Source organism: Cricetulus griseus (assembly GCF_003668045.3).
Source record: "Cricetulus griseus strain 17A/GY chromosome 1 unlocalized genomic scaffold, alternate assembly CriGri-PICRH-1.0 chr1_0, whole genome shotgun sequence".
In the NCBI taxonomy this organism is placed as follows: Eukaryota; Metazoa; Chordata; class Mammalia; order Rodentia; family Cricetidae; genus Cricetulus; species Cricetulus griseus.
In genome coordinates this window covers 229945858-229960984 of record NW_023276806.1, presented here as the reverse complement: position 1 = coordinate 229960984, position 15127 = coordinate 229945858, and the positions used below count along the sequence as shown (strand labels likewise).

At 47.2% G+C, this 15127-nt stretch overlaps 1 long non-coding RNA gene and 1 pseudogene across 1 annotated transcript; both read right to left on the bottom strand.

The window, feature by feature from the left end:
• Positions 1–7160: 7160 nt before the first annotated feature.
• Positions 7161–10834, bottom strand: LOC113832455 (annotated as a pseudogene).
• A 3056-nt stretch (positions 10835–13890) lies between these two features.
• LOC113832464 lies at positions 13891–15016 on the bottom strand. The gene is made up of 2 exons (XR_003479778.2): positions 14874–15016; positions 13891–14491 (listed from the first exon to the last, which is right to left on the bottom strand). It is a non-coding gene; the product is annotated as an uncharacterized LOC113832464 (long non-coding RNA).
• Positions 15017–15127: the final 111 nt, after the last annotated feature.

The following is a 15127-nucleotide window of genomic DNA, read 5'->3' as shown; positions in this document are numbered from 1 at the left end:
TGAAGGCTATAGGATGGCATATAAGTCAGTCATCAATCTCATTATCAGGGGAGGGCATTTAGGGCAGCCTCTCCTCTGTTCTTAGATTGTTAGTTGGTGTCATCTTTGTAGCTCTCCAGACATTTCCCTAGTGCCTGATTTCTCTTTAAACCTATATTGTATCCCTCTATTTTATTATCTCTTATCTTGCTCTCTTCTGTTCTTCCCCCAGCTCAACCTCCCTGCCCCATCATGTCCTCCTCGCCCCTCCTCTTCTCCCCTTCTCATTCTCCTAGTTCCCTCTCCCCTCCCCCCATGCTCCCAATTTGCTCATCAGATCCTGTCCCTTTCCCCTTCTCCGGGGGACCATGTCTGTCTCTCTTAGGGTCCTCCTTGTTTACTGGCTTCTCTGACAGTGTGGATTTTACGCTAGTAATCCTTTACTCTATGTCTAAAATCCACATATGCGTGAGTACATACCATGTTTGTCTTTTTGTGACTGGGTTACCTCACTCAGACTGGTTTCTTCTACTTCCATCCATTTTCCTGTGAATTTTGAGATTCCATTGTTTTTTCCCCCAGCTGAGTAGTACTCCATTGTGTAAATTTACCACATTTTCTCTATCCATTCTTCAGTTGAGGGGCATCTAGGTTGCTTCCAGGATCTTGGTATTACAAATAGTGCTGCTATGAACATTGTTGAACAGATGTCCTTGTTGTATGAATGTGTTTCTTTTGAGTATATGCCTAAGGGTGGAATTGCTGAATCTTGTGGTAGGCTGACTCCCATTTTCCTGAGGCATCGCCACACTGATTTCCAAAGTGGCTGCATGAGTTGGCACTCCCACCAGCAGTGAAGGAGTGTTCCCCTTTCTCCACATCCTCTCCAGCATAAACTGTCATTGGTGTTTTTGATTTTAGCCATTCTGACAGGTATAAGATGGTATCTCAGAGTTGTTTTGATTTGCATTTCCCTGATGGCTAAGGTGTTGAACACTTTCTTATGTGTCTTTCAGCCATTTTAGATTCCTCTATTGAGAATTGTCTATTTAGTTCTGTACCCCACTTTTTAATTGGATTATTTGGTGTTTTGGAGACTAGCTTCTTGATTTCTATGTAAATTTTGGAGATCAGCCCTCTGTGGGATGTGGGGTTGGTGAATATCTTTTCCCAATCCATGGGTTGTTGTTTTGTCTTGCTGACTATGTCCTTTGCCTTACAGAAGCTTCTCAGTTTCAGGAGGTCCCATTTATTAATTGTTGATCTCAGTGTCTGTGCTACTGGTGTAATGTTCAGGAAGGGGTCTCCTGTACCAATTTGTTCAAGGGTATTTCCCACTTTATCTTCTAATAGGTTGAGTGTGGCTGGATTTATGTTGAGGTCTTTGATCCATTTGGACTTAAGATTTGTGCATGGTGATAGACATGGATCTATCTACAGTCTTCTACATGCCAGCATCCAGTTATGTCAGCACCATTTGTTGAAGATGTTTTCTTTATTTCATTGTATAGCTTTATCTTCTTTGTCAGAAATCAGGTGTTTGTAGGTATGCGGGTTAATATCAGGGTTTTCAGCTTGATTCCATTGGTCTATCTGTATATTTTTGTGCCAATACCAAGCTGTTTTCAGGACTATAGCTCTATAATAGAGCTTGAAATCAGGGATGGTGATGCCTCTGGAAGGTCTTTTATTGTACAGGGTTGTTTTGGCTATCCTGGGTCTTTTGTTTTTCCATATAAAGCTGAGAATTGTTTTTTCCAAGTCTGTGAAGAATTGTGATGGGATTTTGATGGGGGATTACATTGAATCTGTAGATTGCTTTTGGCAAGATTGCCATTTTTACTAAGTTGATCCTACCTATCTAAGAACGTGGTAGATCCTTTCATCTGCTGGTATCTTCCTTAATTTTTTTCTTTAAAGACTCAAAATTCTAGCCGGGCATTGGTGGCACACACCTTTAATCCCAGCACTAGGGAGGCCGAGGCAGGTGGATCTCTGTGAGTTTGAGACCAGCCTGATCTACAAGAACTAGTTCCAGGACAGCCTCCAAGGCCACAGAGAAACCCTATCTTGAAAAACCAAAAAAAAAAAAAAAAGACTCAAAATTCTTATGATACAGGTCTTTCACCTTTTTGGTTAGAGTTACCCCAAGGTATTTTATGTTGTTTGTGACAATTGTAAAGGGTGATGTTTCTCTGATTTCTTTCTCAGCATTTATCATTTTTGAGTTAATCTTGTATCCTGCCACTTTGCTGAAGGTGTTTATCAGCTTTAGGAGTTCCCTGGTAGAGTTTTTCGGGTTACTTATGTAGACTCTCGTATCATCTGCAGACAGTGAAAGCTTGACTTCTTCCTTTCCAATTTGTATCCCCTTGATCTCGTTTTGTTGTCTTATTGCTCTAGCTAGAACTTCATGGACAGTATTGAAGAGATATGGAGAGAGTGGACAGCTTTGTCTTGTTCCTGATTTTAGAGGAAATGCTTTGAGTTTCTCTCCATTTAATTTGATGTTCGCTATGGGTTTACTGTATACTGTTTTAATTATGTTCAGGTATGTTCCTGTTATCCCTGATCTCTCCAGGACCTTCATCATGAAGGGATGTTGGATTTTGTCAAAGGCTTTTTCAGCATCTAGTGAGATGATCATGTGGTTTTTCTTCTTCAGTTGGTTTATTTGATGGGTTACACTGATAGATTTTCAAATGTTGAACCAACCTTGCATCCCTGGGATGAATCCTACTTGATCATGGTGGATGATTTTTCTGATTTGTTCTTTGATTCAGTTTACCAGTATTTTATTGAATATTTTTGCATCAATGTTCATGAGTGATATTGGCCTGTAGTTCTCTTTCTTAGTTGTGTCTTTGTGTGGCTTGGGTACCAAGGCAATTGTAGCCTTGTAAAAAAAAGAGTTTAGCAATGAATCTTTGCTTCTATTGTGTGGAACAATTTGATGAGTATTAGTATTAGCTTTTCTTGGAATTTCTAGTAGAATTTTGCACTGCAGCCATCTGGCCCTGGGATTTTTTTGGTTGGGAGACTTTCTAAGTTCCTCAGAGGTTATAGATCTGTTTAAGTTGCTTATCCATTCTTGATTCAATTTTGGTAAGTGATATCTGTCCAGAAAATTGTCCATTTCCTTTAAATTTTCAAATTTTATGGAGTACAGGTTTTCAAAGTATGACCTGAAGATTCTCTAGATTTCCACAGTGTCAGTTGTTATGTCCCCGTTTTCATTTCTGATTTTGTTACTTTGCATGTTCTCTCTCTGCCTTTTGGCTAGTTTGGATAAAGGTTTGTCAATCTTGTTGATTTTCTCAAGAGCCAATCTTTATTACATTGATTCTTTGAATTGTTTTCTTTGTTTCAACTTTATTGATTTCTGCCCTCAGTTTGATTATTTCCTGGCATCTTCTCTGGGGTGAATTTGCTTCCATTTGTTCTAGAACTTTCAGCTGTGATGTCAACTCTCTGGTGTGACTATTCTCTAGTTTCTTCATGTAAGCACTTAGAGCTATGAACTTTCTTCTTAGTACTACTTTCAAAGTGTCCCATGAGTTTGGATATGTTGTGTCTTCATTTTCATTGAATTCTAGGAATTCTTTGATTTCTTTCTTCATTTCTTCATTGACCCAGGAGTGGTGCAATTGGGCATTGTTCAATTTCCATGAGTTGGTAGGTTTTCTGCAATTTGAGTTGTTGTTGAATTCTAACTTTAAAGCATGGTGGTCTGATAAGACACAGGGGGTTATTCCAATTTTTTAGTACCTGTTGAGGTTTGCTATGTTGCCAAGTATGTGGTCGATTTTAGAGAAGGTTCCATGTGGTGCTGAAAAGAAGGTATATTCTTTTGTGTTTGGATGGAATGTTCTATAGATGTCTGTTAATCCCAATTGGGTCATAACAAAGGTCTGTTAGTTCCTTTGTCTCTTTGTTAAGTTTCTGTCTAGTGGTACTGTCCTGTGGTGAGAGTGGGGTGTTGAGGTCTCCCACTATAACTGTGTGAGGTCTTATTTGTGATTTGAGTTTTAATAATGTTTCTTTTTATGAATGTAAGTGTCTTTGTATTTGGGGTAGAGATGTTTAGAATTGAGGCTTTTTCCTGATGGATTTTTCCTGTGGTGAGTTTGAAATGACCTTCTTAATCTCTTTTGATTGATTTTACTTTGAAGTCTAATTTGTTAGATTCTAGGATAGCTACCTCAGCTCATTTCTTGGGTCCATTTGATTGGAATATCTTATCCCAGCTCTTTACTCTGAGTTAATGTCTGTCTTTGAATTTCTTGTATGCAGCAGAAGGATGGATTCTGTGTTCGTATCCACTCTGCTAGCCTGTGTCTTTTTAAAGGCAAGTTAAGACCATTAATAATGAGGGAAATTAGGGACCATTAAGTGCTTATTCTTGTTTGTTTTTAATTTGTTGTATGTGGATATACCCTTCTTTTTCTTTTTGGTTTTGGTAAAGTGGGATTATCTATTGCCCATGTTTTTGTGAGAGTAGTTAATTTCCTTAGGTTGGAGTTTTCCTTCCAGTACTTTCTGTAGGGCTGGATTAGTGGTTTCAATCACTATAAACTGAGAAAACAAGATATTCCACGACAAAACCAGAGATAGGGTTTCTTTGCGTATCTCTGGTTGTCCTGGAACTCACTCTGCCTGTCTCCCTGAGTGATGGGATTGAAGGCGTGCACCACCACCTGGCCTGGTAATTATATAGTTTTACTGTGTCAGAGTTAAAAACTTTCCCTTTTATTTAGACAAAAGGGGAAATGTTGCAGGATTTGAACACAGATTCTGGGAGGTTCTCCATGTTGTCATTTATTTCCTCCACAAACTCTGAGTATCTCAACCTCTAAGTATCTCTGTGACACCCTGTCCTTGAATTAGGGGGCAAAGGCAACCACTAGGTGACTGGAATTAGCCATAAGGATATGATGTGATAGAGAGGCACAGGAAACAGTAGGGAGTGGTTTAGAAAGATTCCTGGTCCTTTGTGACCTGGGAGGCATGGAGAGAGAGGGTCGGCTCTTTGTTACTCCTTTTTTTTTTTTTTTTTTGATCTATCAGGTTTTTACCCCAATATCAGACTCCCACGTTCTTCTTAATAATAGAACAATTTAGATAACACTTCACATAGCTATGTCACCTGCTTGAGGAGCGGATTTCCTACACTGCTGATGGAGACAGTGACAGCAGACCAAGGAAAACAAACAGCTTGGTGAGCTCTGAGCTGACTGGTCACTCACAGGATCCCGGGTGAGTCCGGGGATAACCACTGACACCCCACCCCAGTGAGCATGTCACTCACACAGCTGCATCACTGCAGTCCCCAGCACAGCTCCCAGCAGCTCCACTCAACAGTCTCCTCTCCCTCAGGAACCACAGCTGGTTTAGCCCTGAGAGGGAAGTGCTACATTGTGTCAGCTCTGTGAACCTGGAGCTTCCTGTGTTTCATGAGCCTCCTCAGCCTCCTCCTGGCTCCAGCAGGGATTCTCCTTCATTCTAGAGGGAAATTCACCCCATCACCTCCCTCTTCTACAGCAGCTCCCTTTGTTAAAACAACCTCAGGCCAAGTGCTGGTGTGTCAAGTGCAGCCCCAGGTCCCCTCACACTGAGGTCAGGGTCACCTGAGCTTTCCTCTCAGCAAAGCCCTCTCTCCCTGTCCCCACCTGCTTTTCTCTCTGTGATCCATGATCCTATATTTTATTCATTCATCAAACATTTACTGGGTATGAATGTTTGCCCAGTCCTGGCACAGGAAGGCATTATCCTTCACAAGACAAAGATGGCTGTACCATGACAGAGAGGATCACCGCCTTGGTCATCAGACATCTCTGCTAAGGCTCCTGTGACTCTAAGTCACAAGGCTAGAAAGAAACCACAGGGGCCATAACCTGGAGCAGGAGATGAAGTAATTTTCATCTCTGGTTTTCCCACAACCTATTTTTAAAAGAATTAACTTTACATCTGTCTGAATGTATTTGCACCAGGCATCTCACCGGTGTTCAGGGAGTATTGGAAACCATGGAAAAGGAATTATGGATGTCTATGAGCCACCATGTGGGTGGTGATATCTGAGCCTGGTGCCTCTGCAAGAGCAGCAAGTGCTCCCAACCCCTGAGTCATCTCTTCAGTCCTTGGATCATGTCTTTTAAAGAAACACAAATCTGAAGACTCAGCCTGTAAATCCTGGAGTCACCACTGTAGGCAGCACAAGGACCCTGTGGATCCCTCGTTTCTGAACATCCTACAGCCCAGGTTAGATTCTGAAAGATGGGAAAGAAGATGACAGGCAGGCGTCTTGGAGGAGGCAGGAGCTCAGGAGACTGAAGTTCATGTTCTCATCCTACAGTCTCCTGAGTGCAGTGGTCTAGCTGGGCCTTGAGGGGACAAGGATGAAAAAAACAGATTTTAATGCTGTCACTCAGGGAGCCCAAGGGAAAAGGAGGCAAGCTCCACTCTCAGGAACAAAAAAAGGCCTAATCCTCCATACAAACTAAAAAGTCAACAATAAACAGGGAATATGGTGTAAAGACCTACAGCCAGGTCAGAGCCCAGGCTGACCTGTTTCAGCAGCCTTGGCTGCTCACAATCCTGGGGACAGGACAGGGCTCTGGCCATCCCTGTGTCTCTGTGGCTACAGATCTCAGCATGTGGTCCTAAGTGATGAAGAGAAGAGAGCCTGGAGGTGACAGAACTGAGGAGTGACCATGTCACAGCCAACAATGGACTGAGCTCCACCTGGACAAGCCATGTGCACACTCAGCTCCTACAATCCCATTAGATGGACACAGCACAATGAACACAGATTCTGGAAGGTTCTCCACACTATCACTTATTTCCTTCACAAACTCTAAGTATCTCAATAATTTATTTAACAGACAATCAACCTGTCAGATCAAGAATGAGAAAAATCAAGTTCAAATTGAGATCCTTATTTACAGTGGGGAAGTTAGGGGTGCAGCTCAGGGCAGCATGGAGGTGACACGATGGAGATGTCCCCTTCTATCTGCTGGAACAGGAAGGGTTGGCCACAGAAGGGAACACAGGCAGTGCAGGGACAGGGTCCTGGTGTACAGGGCTGGGCTGGGCTCCTCAGTTCTTCACATTGAGCCCATAGGATCACAGGGAACATCAGACACTGCTGCAGAGAGTCAACCGTGGATGTCACAGGAGAGAGCCGTCACTCCGTCCATGCAAGGCAGCTATCTTCACGCTACAGAACAAGAGTCATAAGCAATCTTGTGAAGACAACATCCCAACAACCCACCACTCACTCACAGGTGATTCTGGGTGTCCCTGAAACCCAATCAATTCGACTTTGCCCCCCAACCCCAAATCAGGTCCCAGAGTGTCAACTTTACAATCTGAGAGAGACACATCTGAGCTCTGGGAACTGTCCCTGCCTGGGGTTAAAATATATACTTTCATAGGAAGATAAAAAGATGGCCCCTAGAAGATTTTGCTGCATGCAATATTATGGATTTTCAGAGACCCAATTACTCTAGCTTCACCCCACAGGCCTCAGGGAGAATCCTGCTCCCCACACCTACCTGGAGCTGGAGCATAGTTCCCTCCTTTTCCACCTGTGAGAAGAAAAGCTTTGAGAGACCAGGGAGGAGCCAACCCTAGAACTTTTCCAGAACCAACAGCAGACCCAGGTTAGAGACAGGAGCAATGGGGTGTATGTGTGTTTCCACGAGGCAGAGAACACTTCTAAAATGGCTGAGAGAGAACTCAGACCCTGCCCTTTCCTACCTGAGTTTCTCCTCTTCCTCACAAAAAACACCACAGCTCCAATGATCACAGCTCCAAGGAGAACCAGAGCAGCAATGACTGCCATGATGGGAACAGTGGACTGAGGAGGAGGCTCTGGGAAGGGAAGGACAGGAAGGCAAGGTGAGGGTCATGACCCCAGCTCTCAGCCCTGACCCTGCTCAGGCTCTGCAGAAGGATCCAGCTTTCCCTGACCCCAGCTCTGCACCCCTCCCTCCTTACCCCATCTCAGGGTGAGGGGCTCAGGCAGCCCCTCATGGTACAAATGGCATGTGTATTTCTGCTCCTCCCCAGAAGGCACCACCAGAGATGCCCACTTCTGGAAGGTTCCATCCCCAGAAGGCCTGGTCTCCACCAGCTCCATGTCCTGAGTCTGTTCCTCCTCCTCCCTCTGCCAGGTCAGGGTGATGTCAGCAGGGTAGAAGCCCATGGCCCAGCACCTCAGGGTGACATCACCTTTAGACCCAGGATGATGGGTCACATGTGCCTTTGGGGGATCTGTGTGGAAGATTTAAGAAATCCCACAAGAACAAGGTAAAATGAAATCTGCAAAGACAAAGTTAAATCAATGATGACACTGAACTATGTGTCTCAACACTTCTGACTGTCATCACACTGGTGACCTGCAGGGGGCGCTGGTCCCCGCATCACTGATCGGCACATTTTTCAGGGGGACCCAGAAGCTAAAAGGGAATCTCATGAACCAGCAGGTCACACGGTACTCCCTATGTGATGTTGTATAGCATAAGTTAGGTGGTAAAAGTATTGAACATGGAATGAAAAATAATTTATTTATAAACATGATTAAATGCATATCAAAGTAAGAAATTAAGAGGAACGGCATACATGAAGGGTGTCACCAACTACTGCTGCCACCATTGAGGCCCAACCACTATGGCCATCTTGCTGACCAGCATAACTGTCTGTCCAAGTGAACAGCCCTCACCAAAGTGAGCAGCAGGAATGGTGTGAACCTCTGACACTCAGCCAGATAAAATGACTCCCTAACCCCAGCCTCTGGGGGCGAAGATACAAGCTGTTGTCACCCAGGATCCCTGAAAATAGCTGTGGAGCCCAGTGCAGCACTCACTGGGACATAGGTGCTCACAGGGGTGTGTGGATTTTACTTATCAGTCAAGAAAGTTCAACTCCTAATTCACTAGGAGAAACACTGCAACTTGTTCCAGCAGAGGGAGAGCAGTGGGGGTTTGGATGGTTAATTCTGGCAGAAAACAGTCTAAGTTCATGGGACTCTTTCCTTTAATGGGAACTCTGACTTCTGTGATTATCCAGATTAGCAGTCGCCCAGGGAACAAGAAAATGACAACTCAAAAAAAGAAAAAGATAAAAAAGAAAAAAAACCATAACTTTGAGTGTTTTTCAGTGCACCCCCAAAGTGTCACGTGACCATTCAAGGAAGAGATAGATTTGGGGTGAGGGAGGGATGCAAACCTCACGCACAGGAATCTGGGAGATTGTATTCTGTGGAAAGTTCTAGAAACCTGGGAATCACCCTAGGGTCAGGCATCCACCTCTCTATCATGTACTGGAGACTTCCGGTCCTGGTGTGTAAGGCTGACACACTCAGTCACCGGGTGTGGACAGAGAACCCGGCCTGGCAGAGGCCATGGCTGACACAGGGCTGCAGACTGAGGAGCCACTGCTGGGGATGTGGGCATCTTCTCTCCCGCCCTCCTGAGACAGATCTGGAACCGTCCAGGGAGAAGGCTGAGCCCTGGGAGATGAGTGCAGCCCCTGCCAGGCTGGATCAGGAGCCCCAGGGACACTGTGTCCCCTCAGAGACAGGGGCGTGACCCCAGCTGAGGTTCTCTTCTTCCTCAGGACTGAGCCCAGCCCGAGGGCAGAGGGAGGAGATGCCCGCGGCCCCTGCACCTGTGCGCAGCAGCTGGTCCTTCCCGTGCTCCAGGTATCTGCCCAGAGACTCCACGCACTCCTCCTCCAGGTAGGCCCTCCATGCGTCTGCAACACCAGCCTGCTCCCACTTGCGCCGGGTGATCTGCGCCGCCGTGTCCGCCGCCGTCAACGTCCTCAGGACCTCGTTCAGGGCGATGTAATCGTCGCCGTCGTAGGCCTGCTGTCCATACCCGCGGAGGAGGCGCCCGTCGGACCCCACGTGACAGCCGTACATACTCTGGATGGTGTGAGAGCCTGGGGGGGGGGACCCGCCATCAGCCCCGCCCACCTGATTAGTCACCCGTCCCGCTCCGAGGCCCCGCCCACCCGCGGCCACGCCCACCCCGCACCCTCTAAACCGAAAGGGAAACCGGGTCCGGTCCCCGCTCTCCTCCTCCTCCCGGACCTCGGACTTGGGACCCGGGGCGACCCCGGCCCGTGCGTAGGGACGAGAAGGTCGTGACCTCCGACCCGGGGTCACTCACCGCCCTCGCTCTGGTTGTAGTAGCCGAGCGCGGTCCTCAGGTTCCCTCGGAAAATCTGCGCGTTGTTCTTGGCGTTCCGCGTCTGCCTCTCCCAATACTCCGGCCCCACCCGCTGCACCCACGGCGCACGCGGCTCCATCCTCGGATTCTCGGCGTCGCTGTCGAAGCGCACGAACTCCGTGTCGTCCACGTAGCCGACTTCCATGTACCGGGGCTCCCCGAGGCCGGGCCTGGAGACGATGGTGTGGAAATACCGCAGCGAGTGCGAGCCTGGGGGCGGCGCGCGGTGAGACCCCGACCCTCCTCCCGGGACCCCGGGCGGGCGCGCGGGCCGGGAGGGGAGCAGGGCGCGGGGCTCGGGACGCGGGTGGGGACGGGGCGGGAGGGTCCGGCTGGGCGATGCGGGGACGCGGCTTCCCCGGTGCCGCCCCCGCCCTCCCCGCAGAGCCGGTTTCCCTCCCGACCCCGCTCTCACCCGCGCGGGTCTGGGTCGGGGCCAGGGCGGCCGCCAGCAGCAGGAGCAGCGCGCGCGGCGCCACCGCCCCCATCTTGGATCTGGGCGTCCGGGTTCCGCGGTCTGCGGACTTTATACCCGGTGCCCGCGGACGGTGGTTGGTTCCCCGGGATCCCGACACCCAATGGGTTGAGAACCGCCAAGTCTTCATCAGTGTCCGGGCAGAAGGAGCTGACACAGGTCAGGAGCTGGAGAAGAGAAACTGGGGACAGGGGATCCCCGCGCTGGGCGTCCCCACCCCGGACCTCACCGCCTGGGACTAAGACTTTGTCTGACCCTGTGCTGCGGACACAGCGCGGTTTTTCCCGGTGTCTCTGAGCCTCCCAAGGAAAATGCTGGTCAGGTTCGTCAGGATGAAACCTGAGAGCTTGACGTTTCCAGTAAAATACTCGCAGCACTTAAAATGAATGTTCACGGAAACAGATGCTGTCGCAGTCCCGGTGAGTGCGTGGGGCCGCCGTGGACACTGCATGGAGGTGACTGGAGTTTTACAGCTCTGGTCAAGTCCTTCTGACACACTGTGTCATATGTGACTCTCCGTGCAGGAAGCAGTCCCTACTCTCCTCTGCTTCCACTTTCTACTTCAGTTACGTGTGGCTTGTATTTGTGACACAAATCAAAATGCACAGAAACAAAAGAATTATTAGTTTGATTTTACTCAACACATCATTATTCTGCATTATAGTTACAGTTCATCTCTTACTGTGTTAATTCAATAAAACAACTGTGCCATGGAAGTGTGTGGACACAGGAAATATGGAGAGTAGACAGGGATCTGTGCATCTATGTTTCCATCTGTGCATCTATGTATCCATCTGTGCATCTATGTATCCATCTGTGCATCTATCTTTCCACCTGTGCATCTATGTGTCCATCTGTGCATCTATGTATCCATCTGTGCATCTATGTATCCATCTGTGCATCTATCTGTGCATCTATGTGTCCATCTGTGCATCTATGTATCCATCTGTGAATCTATGTATCTGTCTGTGCATCTATGTATCTATCTGTGCATCTATGTATCTAACTGTGCATCTATGTATCCATCTGTGCATCTATGTGTCCATCTGTACATCTATGTATCTGTCTGTGCATCTATGTATCCATCTGTGCATCTGTGTATCCATCTGTGCACCTATGTATCTATCTATAGAAAGGGGATTAATTAGAATAACTCACAGGCTGAGGTCCAACTAATCCAGCCTCAGACCCAAGACCCTTGGAGTTCTATAGACAGGAGCCTGTGGCAACTCAGGCAGCCATGGTGCTCCTTTAACTTTATCCTATGTGGGCTCAGATTAGTCCTGTTTTTTCCCCGTTTCTATTGTGCTAGACTCTAAGGCTTCTCTTTCTTCTTAAAAAGGAGAGACCCTGGACAGGCTGAAGTGGGAGGGAAGATGAGGTGGGGACATCACTGGCTACAGGAACTTTCCCGATGTTCAGAATGTCGTAATCTGTTACAATTAGCATTCAAGTGACTGACTGGAGTTTGTCTTGTTCAGCAGCAATTAAAAACCAACTCAAGAGACCTGGTGAGATGGCTCAGAGGTTAAGAGCACTGACTGCTCTTCCAGAGGTCTTGAGTTCAATTCCCAGCAACCACATGGTAGCTCACAGCCATCCGTTATGAGATCTGGTGCCCTCTTCTGTGTGCAGATATACATGGAAGCAGAATGTTGTATACATAATAAATAAACAAAGTCTTAAAAAAAAAACAACAACTCAAGGCTCAATTGCAAAGATAAGCACATACGGTGTCTTCTTCCTGGAATGGGGTTGTGATTCACTGTGCACAGTAGGTCCATAAAATGAAATCTTTCTGTGTTTTAAATTTTATAGTGTTTTGCTATTTTCATTTCAGGACAGTCTATTTCAGTCATCAGTGTCTGTCCTGTTCCAGCTGTGACTTCACTAACAGGTGATTCAATGTTGACTAAACAGGACTGTGCCCTCAGCGTGGGTGTCACACTCCAGATGTGTAGGAGAGGGAGAGGGAGCGGAGCCATTACAGTACTTTTCAAAAATGTATTTTTAATTTATATTTTTATTAGGTGTGCGTGTGTGTGTGTGTGTGTGTGTGTGTGTGTGTGTACCTGTGTGTGTGTGTTTGTGTGTGTGTTTGTGTGTGTGTGTTTGTGTGTGTGAGTGTGTGTGCATGTGTTTGTGTGTGTGTGAGTGTGTTTGTGTGTGTGTGTGTGTTTGTGTGTGTGTGTGTGTGTTTGTGTGTGTGTGTGTGTGTGTGTGTGTGTGTGTGTGTGTGTGTATGCAGGAAGACCAGGCACTGGCTCCCATGGAACTGGAGTCACTGATGGTTGTGAAACACCTCGTGTGTGATGGGAACTGAACCTGGATCCTGTAAACAGCAACAGTGCTCTTAATTCTAAGCCACCTCTCCAGCCCCTATTGGAATTTCACAGAAGGAAACCACACAGCCTGGCTCACAGCAAGATGGCTGACAAGATGGCTGATGACAGAACCTGGATGCAAAGGAAGAGACAGAGTCAGTGCAGAGCCTGAGTGAGGGTGCTGGGCATTGATGGATGAGGCCTGAGGAGACAGAGAAGGGCAGAAAAGGAGGTGACAGAATAAAGGAGGAATCCTAATGGCCCTGCAGGGCATCTCACATTCCACACTGAATACTGTGATGTTTGAATGAGAAGGGCCACACAGGTTCAGAGGTTCAGATACCTCAGTTCTAGTTAATGGAACTGTTTGGGGAGGATCAGGAGGTGTGGCCTTGCTGGAGGAGGTGTGTTGATGAGGAACCAGCAAGATAGGTTATTAACTGGTAATTTATTGGGGAGTTATACTCACAGGAGGAATCAGTAACCAGATTTGGCATTCCGAGAAGTCTGGTCCCAGATGCTTCCAAAGGCTGACTGAACCCGGAGAGACAGGGAGCCTGGCTCTTCCTCACCCTTTATGCTACACCCTTCTACATACCTGTGACCACGCCTAGCCAGGTGTGGCCATCGGTACACATATGGGTTCTCTCCCTACAGTGTGTCACTGGGGCTGGGCATTGAGGTTTTAATAAACTCCCACTATTCTCCATGTCTCTGACACTTGCAGATCAAGATGTGAGCTCTCAGCCTCCACTCCTTTCCTCTGCCATCATAGACTCAAACCCTCTGAAAACTTAAGAACAAATTAATCGCTTCATCTTATGTTTCTGGGGTACCAGTGTCTTATAACAGCCATAGGAAAGGAACTAAAGCCAGGTGTGGTGACAAAAACCTTTAATCTCATGACATGGGATGCAAATACAGGTGGATCTCTGTGAGTTCAAGGCCAGCCTGGTCTACACAGTAAGTTTCAGGACAGCCAGAGTGAAGGAGACTGACCTTGTCTCAAACACAAAACAAAAACACCAGAAGAGACCCAAAGCCCAAAACAATTTATCCTCTCCTCATACTTCCTCTTCCTTCTTTTCTGAAGTCAGACCCTGGATTCTTCTCAAATAAAGTCACTTTCAGGAATACAATGGTAACACTGGGGTTGGGATGCAGGAGAGAGATGCTTCCCTTTAAAGCAGAGGCTCTGGCTGGCAACCACCACACAGACTTCCACAGAGACCAGGCTCCTGTGTCCACCTGCAGGGGGCGCACACACTGCCAAGCCTGATGCTCAGGAATCTCCCCTTTGCTCTTCACTCAGGATCCAGTCTTCACAGCTTTGTGCTTACACTCAGACTCCTGGTGTTTCTTCGAAGATGACCATCTGTGGCTCCAGGTGGTTGTGTTTCACGGGGATCATCACTCCATAGTCCTGAGATTGTCTGTGTGGATGGGTCATCATCTCAGCACAGTGGACCCCTTCTGCACTGGGAAGAGACCCCGTGGATATCAAATACAGCAGGACACGGAACCTGTCTACTCTCCATATTTCCTGTGTCCACACACTTCCATGGCACAGTTGCTTTAGTGAATTAACACAGTAAGAGATGAACTGTAACTAACTATAAAGCAGAATAATGATGTGTGGAGTAAAATCAAACTAATAATTCTTTTGTTTCAGTGCATTTTGATTTGTGTCACAAATACAAGCCACACATAACTGAAGTAGAAAGTGAAAGCAGAGGGGAGTAGGGACTGCTTCCTGCACGGAGAGTCACATATGACACAGTGTGTCAGAAGGACTTGACCAGAGCTGTAAAAACTCCAGTCACCTCCATGCAGGTGTCCACGGCGGCCCCACGCACTCACCGGGACTGCGACAGCACCTGTTTCCGTGAACATTCATTTTAAGTGCTGCGAGTATTTTACCGGAATCGTCAAGCTCTCAGGTTTCATCCTGACGAACCTGACCAGCATTGGCCTTGGGCGGCTCAGAGACACCGGGACAAACCGCGCTGTGTCCCCAGCACAGGGTCAGACAAAGTCTTAGTCCCAGGCGGTGAGGTCCGGGGTGGGGACGCCCAGCGCGGGGATCCCCTGTCCCCAGTTTCACTTCTCCAGCT